This window comes from Rhinopithecus roxellana, chromosome 14 (genome assembly GCF_007565055.1).
Source record: "Rhinopithecus roxellana isolate Shanxi Qingling chromosome 14, ASM756505v1, whole genome shotgun sequence".
In the NCBI taxonomy this organism is placed as follows: domain Eukaryota; kingdom Metazoa; phylum Chordata; class Mammalia; order Primates; family Cercopithecidae; genus Rhinopithecus; species Rhinopithecus roxellana.
Window position 1 is genome coordinate 62,277,853 of NC_044562.1, and position 7,533 is coordinate 62,285,385.

General features: G+C 42.6%; 1 protein-coding gene across 1 annotated transcript in view; it reads left to right on the forward strand.

Moving 5' to 3' along the window:
• IQCA1 (IQ motif containing with AAA domain 1) overlaps window positions 1-7,533 on the forward strand; it is a 175,243-nt gene that overhangs the window by 89,829 nt on the left and 77,881 nt on the right.

Consider the following 7,533-nt stretch of genomic DNA (forward strand, 5'->3'; position numbering starts at 1 on the left):
TTAACGAGTATGAGAGTTCCATTCAGGGTAACAAAAGTTCAGAAATTAGATAATGGAGGTGGTTGAATAACACTGATTGTAGTTAATGCCATAAAATCAAACACTTTAAATACTAGATTTTACGTATATTTTACTACAATAAAATTAGATTATACTGAGGATTGCACAACTTTTTTTTTTTTTTTTTATACTTTAAGTTCTAGGGTACATGTGCATAACGTGCAGGTTTGTTACATATGTATACTTATGCCATGTTGGTGTGCTGCACGCATCAACTCGTCAGCACCCATCAATTCATCATTTATATCATGTATAACTCCCCAATGCAATCCCTCCCTCCTCCCCCCTCCCCATGATAGGCCCCTGTGTGTGATGTTCCCCTTCCCGAGTCCAAGTGATCTAATTAAACTAAAGAGGTTTTGCACAGCAAAAGAAACTACCATCAGAGTGAACAGGCAACCTACAGAATGGGAGAAAATTTTTGCAACCTACTCATCTGACAAAGGGCTAATATCCAGAATCTACAAAGAACTCAAACAAATATACAAGAAAAAAGCAAACAACCCCATCAAAAAGTGGGCAAAGGATATGAACAGACATTTCTCAAAAGAAGACATTCATACAGCCAACAGACACATGAAAAAATGCTCATCATCACTCGCCATCAGAGAAATGCAAATCAAAACCACAATGAGATACCATCTCACACCAGTTAGAATGGCAATCATTAAGAAGTCAGGAAACAACAGGTGTTGGAGAGGATGTGGAGAAATAGGAACACTTTTACACTGTTGGTGGGATTGTAAACTAGTTCAACCATTATGGAAAACAGTATGGCAATTCCTCAAGGATCTAGAACTAGATGTACCATATGACCCAGCCATCCCACTACTGGGTATATACCCAAAGGATTATAAATTATTCTACTACAAAGACACATGTACACGTATGTTTATTGCAGCACTATTCACAATAGCAAAGACTTGGAATCAACCCAAATGTCCATCTGTGACAGACTGGATTAAGAAAATGTGGCACATATACACCATGGAATACTATGCAGCCATAAAAAAGGATGAGTTTGTGTCCTTTGTAGGGACATGGATGCAGCTGGAAACCATCATTCTTAGCAAACTATCACAAGAAGAGAAAACCAAGCACCGCATGTTCTCACTCATAGATGGGAACTGAACAATGAGAGCAGAAACTCTATGGGAAACGGATCTCAGGCCTGAAGACGGTCTCATCCTAACACATAACTGTTTGAAGTGGAGTACATTGCAGCCAGATACCACTTCACGGCTGACCAAAATCCAATCGGAATCAGCTCTGAAGAGTGGATCCTTAAAGACATTTATGCAGCCAAGAAACATATGAAAAGAAGTTCATTATCACTGGTCATTAGAGAAATGCAAATCAAAACCACAATGAGATTCTATCTCATGCCAGTTAGAATGGTGATTATTAAAAAGTCTGGAAACAACAGGTGCTGGCAAGGCTGTGGAGAAATAGGAACACTTTTACACTGTTGGTGAGAGTGTAAATTAGTTCAACCATTGTGGAAGACAGTATGGCGATTCCTCAAGGACCTAGAACCAGAAATACCATTTGACCCAGCAATCCCATTACTGGGTATATACCCAAAGGATTATAAATCATTCTATAAAGACACATGCACACGTATGTTTATTGCAGCACTATTCACAATAGCAAAGACTTGGAACGAACCCAAATGCCCATCAATGATAGACTGGATAAAGAAAGTGTGGCACATATACACCATGGAATACTATGCAGCCATAAAGTGAATGAGTTCATGTGCTTTGCAGGGACATGGATGAAGCTGAAAACTATCATCCTCAGCAAACTAACACAGGAACAGAAAACCAAACAATTCTCACTCATAAGTGGGAGTTGAACAATGAGAACACATGGGCACAGAGGGGGGAACATCACACACTGGGGCCTGTTGGGGAGTGGGGGGCAAGGGGAGGGAGAGCATTAGGACAAATACGTAATGCACTCAAGGCTTTAAACCTAGATGATGGGTTGATGGGTTCAACAAACCGCCATGGCACATGTATACCTATGTAACAAGCCTGCACGTTCTGCACATGTATCCCAGAACTTAATATTAAAAAAAAAAAAAAAAAAACATGATCCCGCTGTTACTCCAATCTGCATCAGCTCTCCAGAGTGGATTGGTAGAGGTTATGTGACCCAGCTCTGGCTCAGACAGCCACAGTCATGCTCCTCATGTTCCAAGGATGGTTCTGACCAGCACGCAGACTCGCGAACTTCTGCGTGGGAGGAGCAGCTCCAAGGGTCTGGCAGACCATGTCTGGGAACCCTGGTGCCAGGTCACAGTGGGAAAGAAAAGGGACAGCCTGTGCAGTCAAGTAGGACGAGCTACCTGAGTCAGAAGTTACAAGCAAGGGAGAAGGAGTAATGGTAAACATAAAATCACATCACCCAAATCTGGCATAAACTCACAGTGTAGGCAATGCTAACAAAAGCCAACATTTTGGCCAGGCATAGTTGCTCACATCTGTAATCCCAGCACTTTGGGAGGCCAAGGCAGGCGGATCACCTGAGGTCATGAGTTCGAGACCAGCCTGGCCTGCATGGTGAAACCCCATCTCTACTAAAAATACATACCTGTAATCCCAGCACTTTGGGAAGCCAAGACGGGTGGATCACCTGAGGTCAGGAGTTCAAGACCAGCTTGACCAATATGGTGAAATCCCGTCTCTACAAAAATACAAAAATTAGCCAGGCATGGTGGCAGGTGCCTGTAATCCCAGCTACTCAGGAGGCTGAGGCAGGAGAATCACTTGAACCCAGGAGGCAGAGGTTGCAATGAGCCAATAAAGTGCCACCGCACTCCAACCTGAGTGATAGAGTAAGACTTTGTCTCAAAATATATATATATAAATTTAAAAGTAAATAAATAAATAAAAGCCAACCATGTGTTCAAAGCACTGGGCATGACTGCGGCTGGCCGGCTGAAGGCAGTCGTTCCTTTCACGTGCTCGGCTCCTGCACTGTGACCCACAGTGGATCTTCTGTCTGCCTCCATTTGTCTTTATCCCTTTCTTTAACCACGTTCCACTGATGTTCACTGAATGAACAAAAGAAAAGAGACCCCGTACTGCTCATTTGGGGCACAACCCAACAGTAGATGCTGAGTTGGGCCCCTCGGATACCCCTTTCGGGACCAAGGCACTCAAGCACCTGGCTCCCCACATGCCAGTGCTGACACCACAGCTAAATCCCACCCCAGGAATTGCTACAGTCTAAGGGAGCCACTGCAAACAAGGTTACACCCCTTCTGGGGCAGCCTGCATCCTAGGATAGTCACGTGATAGTACCAAAACCCAGCCCCTCTCCTTGCCTGGACAACTCCGAGGGTTCTCCCAGCTTCTGCTGTTCCCTTGGGATCAGCTGACAGCTCTCTTGCAGTTGCATCACAACTTAGCTTCTCCCTCTGCCCAGGGCTGCTTCCCTCCCTCTCTTCTTTCTGGCTGGTGTTCCCAGTAGACCACCTACATCCATCTCCATCTGAGTCTTTCCAGGGAACCCGATCTGGGAGACCACCTAGGGCCCTGTTGTTCTGTCTATACCACAGAAGTTCTAGCTTGTTCTGGAAAAAAATAAAAGCCCCCTGAATACACTTAATTTTAAAAATCATACTCTTACTCTACAAGATAATTTTGAAGAAGTGCCTAAGAATAAAGAGAATTGGAAGCATTCCAATTTTATTCTAAGAATCTCTTCCTCTAAATATGCACGAGGGAGTTTTATACTTGCAAATTAAAAATTCGCTGTTAGTGAAGCTTGTTCCGTATTAATCTGAAATTACCAGCTGCACAATCTGGTCTTTGTTGGGTGAAAGTATTTTATTAACTAGCTATTAAAGAGTCACTTAACGATGAACAGTTTTGAGCAAAAAGCAAAGTTTGAGAGCATCAGCATTTATGAAATGCTTGCAAATGAAGCGGAAACGCCTTCAGAATCAGACATGAAATTTTTCATGAAAAATGCAGGTCTGCATAGTGACAATGTGATTATTAAAAGAAGAAAGGGTCATCTCTAATAAAAACTGATATATTTAAGTTATGCTGCTACACTTCTTAGAGATCACATTACCTTTTCCAGAGACTTTTTAAAAGTCTTACTCTGGTGTCAACCCTGGAGAACCTCAAACCATTCCTGAGACCAGTTATTCAAATCCTTTTGTGAGAATTGACATTTTGACCTAGAGCAAAAGGCACTATCATTCCTCGTGGTTAGAGGGCAAGGGAGAAGGCAGAGGAAAGTAGTTCTGTCTGACGTGTCTGGATGCCGGCTTATCCCAGCCCTCACCGGGCCCAGCTGCGTAATTGTGCTTTCAGTATGTTGATAAGGCCACATATCAATTGCCAGTTCTAGATGCATAATCAGAAAACTTGGAAAAGACCTTATATTTAAAAACAGATAGGATTATCTGAATATTTCAACTAACCTCTTTAAATGGAAAATAAGTTATTTTCTAAATATCACACAGGTAGAGAGCTAAAAGCTTTGCAAGTCCATGAGATAGTTACAAATTAACATAAATATGAACAAATCTATTATAAGTGCAAAAAAGTCATGAGAACTGCTGAACGTTTCAGGTTGAATTTCACAATGAATCAGTGTTTCTGTGTGAATTTCCGATTTAATGCAGGGCTAGTGGAGTGAGAAAGAGCAGGGTTGTCATGGTGGATCTCTGTAATTGTACACAAGACCATTTTAGAATAAAATATCTTGTTATTAGTCATCTTGCATGCATTTGATCTTTTCATCAAGAAACTTGGTGAAACAGTTTAATGTTTAAAAGATGAATGTTTTCATTTCCTTATTTGGATCCATCTGGAGCCCCTCCATACTGAGATGCTGAAAGACAGAAGAAAACAGAACAGTCTGGGATGTTCGTCTTCAGCTCAGGGCTAGTGGAAGAGAAAACACAAAAGCACAGTAGTCCTGCCCAGTGGCTCACACCTGTAATCCCAGCACTTTGGGAGGCTTGGTCAGGAGGATCACTTGAGGCCAGGAGTTGGCACCCAGCCTGGGCAACACAGTGAGACCGCATCTGTACTGAAAGCAAAAAAAAAGAAGCACAATAAATACATTCAAATATCAGGTTCTAAAAATTAGTCTCATCCATAGGCAAGAAAATGAATCTCTAGGTAGACTTCACACCTTACACAAGTATTAATTCAAAAATGGGTCATGGACTTAAACATAAAACTATGAAGCTTTGAAATTAAAAACATAGGAAAAACATCCTCAGAATCTAGAGCTAGGCAAAGAGGTCTTAGACTGGACACCAAAAGCAGGATCCATAAAAGGAAAAATTTATAAATTGGACCACATAAAAATCAGAAACTGTTGCTTTGTGAAAGGCCCAGTGAAGAGGATGAAAAAAAAAGCTATAGATGGGAGAAAATATTTGCAAACTATCTATCTGACAAAGGATTAGCACCTAGAATATATACAGAACTCTCAAAAAAAAAAAGTTTCTTTTGAGTCCTCAGTTTTAAATCCAAAATTGTTGTGGACTGCAGTTAAGGAATGCTCTGTGGAAAGCGCTTTAACAGAAGACAATGCTAGTGCCAGGAGGAGGACATTTTCTGCAAACTGATAGCAGTCCTGCAAAAGTGCCTTCAATGCCAAAGTAATCGCCTTTGTCTCACAGTTGTGTGGACCTCACATTGGCTTTAGAAACAAAAGGAACAGTAACAGAGCACTATGCAATCATCCTTACAACTGTTTCCTCTGTTATTTTTCAAGCCACATGTTAGACCATTTGGAACAATTTAAAGTGGTATTGACCTGTCACATGATCACATGAACATTAATGAGTCTTCTCTAAATTCACTCCAGCCTCAAAATGATTTAACTTAGTGCTAAATTCTTCTGGAAAGACCCTTGGACCTTTATAGAGCACAATTCACAATGAAAGCATTTGTTTATCTGCAGTGCCAGCAGACCTAACTCTGACCACAGCTCCCCCTCTCCAATCCCTTGGCCCAAAGAGGTGCTCCAAATTGAACGATTAAGCCAACCACATTCTTAGGTTATTTTAGAACATTTCAAACCAAATTTTGCATGACTTTACAAAAATGGACAAGTGAATATCATGTGTTTCCAAAGGAAATTATCAGGAATGAGGGCGCCATCATGGAAGTGTATGTCTGGAGCATCTTCTGTGTCCACTGAAATACAATAAGAGAAGAAGACGGAAAGAAGTGAGAGGTTGGCATATGGGCAATAGAGATAATAGAGTCCTTAGCCTAGGGAACAGGGGACCCATGGTTAAACATCTTGCAATTTTATGTAAACTTTCATGGGAAGGAACATTCTCCTGGGGAAAAGGTGTGTGGGCTTTCTTCATGTTTTCAAGAGGTCCCTTTTATAAAATGCTCAAAAATCACTGCTTAGAGAAAGGACATATTTGGTTACACAGGCAAAGGGCCAAGGGAGGCACTGCATACTCAAAGGAGGGTGATGATCTTAGACACCAGAGTGGCAGGGGAGGCTTCATGGGGGATATGGAATGGCAGGAGACTCTTTCAGGAGCCTATGCTCATAGCCCAAGTCTGCCCACATCTCCCCAGTCTCCACGGCAACCACCTGACCAAGAGGCATCATTGCCTCTCAGGCTGCAACTGCACCAGCCTCTCAGCCAATGCCCCCACCTCCTCTCCTGCCATTCTACGGCCTGTTCCCCTGCAGCAGCTAGAGTGACCCAAAACTCTGATCAGCCTCTCTCACAGCGCTTGGAACTCAAGAGCTATGCAGTAATTATTTTTGAAGAGATGAATAAATGCTCAGATGAAAGATCTGCCCTGGAGTGAAAGTACTGGATATAAAAAGATGAAACAAATGCAAGAGACATCGTGAAGGATGCAAGAGATACCACAAAGGATGACTGGCATGACTGACAGGGTGTGGAAGAAACAGGAGGAGACCAAGGAGTTGAAGTGAACTCCAGGTGTCTTGATTGGAACAGAGGGAAGATTGAGGACAGACAGGACCAGGGCTGGCTCTAGAGTTGTTGAGTCAAACCATTGTCTATGGTTCAACAGCTGGAAGTTCAGGACAAACTCAGGAGAGATAAAGACCGGTGGTATGGATCAGGACATATCCCTGCTCAGGAAAACTCTAGTTGAAGGTGGGGCATGGATGAAGTGTAGGAAAATCCGTGTGAATGGAGGCTGGAGAATCTGGATTACAGCCACATATTGAGGCAGGAGGAAGAGGTAAAACCAACTGGGGGATGGGAACAGCATGGAAGCCAGGAAGAAATCCAGCACCATGACCTTCCTATATAGTCTTCCAACTGGGAATTTCTGGAAGGATAAAAGGAAGGTTTTCCTTCTGCCTCCTGAGTCCCTCTGCCATAAGAAGTGAGAACTGGCTGGGGGCAGTGGCTCATGCCTATAATCCAGCACTTTGGGAGGCCATGACAGAAGGATCACTTGAATCCAGAAGTTCGAGACCAGCCTG